Source organism: Elephantulus edwardii, unplaced genomic scaffold (genome assembly GCF_000299155.1).
Source record: "Elephantulus edwardii isolate Elephantulus edwardi_28Jun2011 unplaced genomic scaffold, EleEdw1.0 scaffold00081, whole genome shotgun sequence".
Classification (NCBI taxonomy): domain Eukaryota; kingdom Metazoa; phylum Chordata; class Mammalia; order Macroscelidea; family Macroscelididae; genus Elephantulus; species Elephantulus edwardii.
The window spans coordinates 12,249,235-12,252,146 of NW_006399831.1; the positions used below are offsets into that span (position 1 = coordinate 12,249,235).

General features: G+C 34.8%; 1 pseudogene; it reads left to right on the plus strand.

Moving 5' to 3' along the window:
* The first annotated feature begins 1,841 nt into the window (after positions 1 to 1,841).
* Positions 1,842 to 2,272, plus strand: LOC102861883 (annotated as a pseudogene).
* Positions 2,273 to 2,912: the final 640 nt, after the last annotated feature.

Sequence of the window (2,912 nt, forward strand, 5' to 3'; positions counted from 1 at the left end):
TACAGAGCATATTAGTTTTTCATTCAACACATAATATACATTTTACTTCAGGACATTAATTATAATCAGTTCAATGAATACCAGTCTTCCTACTTCCCTCTTTGGTTCTCCTCTATTCACCCTTCTTTCCTACCTCGTTCTGCCTTATGGTCCTTGGTTTGGGGCCAATGCTGCCCTTTTTGTCTCATGCGATAGGTTCCTAAATACATATTCCTCATATGTATTTAGTTCACCTTGTTGACTTCTGTGTTGTTCGACTAAAAGTTGAATCCTGAGGCAGTGTTTAAATCCAGATTTGACAGTGTCTGAGAGTCATACTTTCAGAGGTTTTACCAGTCTCTATCAAACCAGCACTCTACTGCAATATTCAGTCTCTTCTGACATCCATCTTGATCTTTTCTTTATCCTCTGTAATGATTTTTTAGAATTATTCATGAATGATATTCTTGATATCCTTCCACAGCTCATTTGGTTTTTGCTCATTAGTGTTTAAAGCCTCGAACCTGTTCCTCAGATGGTCTTTTATTCTGGTGGGATAGACTCTAAAATTTTGTTTCTTTATAAGAGTGGTACAATGCATATTTGCTCTTTTGTGACTACGATATTTCACTCAGCATGATGTGCTCCAGGATCCCCCATGTTGTATAATGTTTTACAAGTTCATTCTTTTTCAGTACTGCAAAGTATTCCATTGTGTAAATATACTATAATTTTTCTGTCCATTCATTTGTTGATGGGAACTTGGGTTGCTTCCATCTCTTTGCCACTGTAAATAATGCAGCAATGCACATAAATGTGCAAATATCTGTTTGGATGGCAGTTATAGTTTCTTTATATTCCCACTAATAGAATTGGGGGATTAAATAGTACTTCTATTTCCAACTTTTGAGAACTTGTCAAACCCTCTTCCATGGTGGTAGCACCATTTTACATTCCCACCTGCAGTAAATAAGGGTTCCAAGCTCTCCACAACCTCACCAGCATTAATTGTTTGCTGCTCTGTTTAAGTTTGCTATTGTTACTAGGGTGAGATGACATCTCACAGTTGTTTTGATTTGCATCTCTCTGCTAGTTAGGGATTTTCAACATTTCTTCATTTGTCTATTTCTCATGTCTTCTTTGTTAAAGTATCTAGTCATCTCCTGTGTCCATTTTGCTATTGGGTTGTTTAACTTTTTCTCATTGACGTGCTGGAGTATTCTATACATTTTAGATATGAGTCCCTTATCAGATATGTCATTATCAGATATTTTTCCCAGTCTGTGACTTTCCTTATTACCCTGTTGGAAAAGTTTTTGCTGTGTATAGGGATTTGATTCTTAGAAGATCCCATTCATCTATTTTGTTCCCTTCTGATTGTAGGGAAGTCTGGTATTTTCATGATTTTTGTTCTTCAGTATTTCTTTTTTTTTTTTTTTTTTTCTTCTTCTTCTTAATTCACTGAATGTGGCAAAATAAAGTAATTTTTCTCTTCTTTCTTTATACTTACTATGTTTTTAGGGTCCTAGTAGAAACTCTAGTGGTACAATGATTAAACACTTAACTGTTCACTGAAAAAAAATGGCAGTTTCAATATTTCCTGCAACTTCAGTGAAGAAAGATCTGTTACCTGTTTTAATGAAAATCACAGTAAAGGAAAAAAAAAAACTATGGAAAGGTCTACTTCGTTACGTGAAGTCCCTACAAGTAGAAAAGTGATTTGATCTTTGTCGTACCTAACAACACTCCCTTTCTAGGAGTCCCTGAATGGCACAAATGCTTATACATTTAACTGTCAACTGAAAAGTTAGAACTTCAGCTCTTTCACCCCCTAACGCCATCACCGAAGGGCAGCGGCCAAAATGAAGTTCAATCCTTTTGTGACTTCTGACTGGGGCAAAACTGTAAAAGGCATTTCAATGCACCCTCTCATGTTTGAAGGAAGATATGTCCTCCTCTGTCCAAGGAGCTGAGGTAGAAATACAACGTGTGGTCCATGACCATCCGAAAGGATGATGAAGTTCATGTACGAAGGCACTAAAAAGGTCAACAAATTGGCAAAGTAGTCCAGGTTTACAGAAAGAAATATGTCATCTACACTGAATGGGTGTAGTGAGAATAAGCTAATGGTACAATGATCCATGTGGGCATTCAGCCTAGCAAAGTGGTTATCACTAAGCTAAAACTGCACAAAGACAGAAAAAAGATCCTTGAACATAAAGCCAAATCTCGCCAAGTTGGAAAAGAAAAGGGCAAATACAAGGAAGAAACAATTGAGAAGATGCAGGAGTAAAATATTATTATTAACACAACTTCATTAACAACTGAAAAGAAAAAAAAAGTTAGAATTTCAAATCCTTCAGAGGTGCCTGGGAAGATCTGACAAGCTGCTCCTCCGTGAAAAAAATTGGTTGTCTTAAATCAAATCGACTGAACATCTTATAACAACAAAATAGTGTTTAAACAAAACAAAGAGTGATAATAAAGTCTTATTGGAAAATAATATTTCTAGCTCCTTCTATATCCTCATTACAACCTAAAGACTCTGAGCATCAACATCAATATATTAAAAAACACTACATTATCATATATTTATAGTTATTTCTTCAATAGCAATATAATATAGGATGTGAGTCATTTTTCCTGAATAAAAATGTTACATGTTCTAAAGAAAGCATGTCTATTTAGTTATGTATTTACATTTCACATGTGAGTCTGATTTTTTAATTAGTTAGCCCTCTGTACATCTCTTTCATGCAGAAATTGTGTTTGTCTGTGAAAATCATTATAGCATTCTGTTGATTTTATGTGTTGCTATTTTATTATTGCCAATTTTAATTGAAATGCTTTCATTGTGTAACAAAGGAGAGTTCCTTAAACCTAAGAACCTTTGCTACAAATAGCATAGAGATATTTATTTCCCTAAAATATCA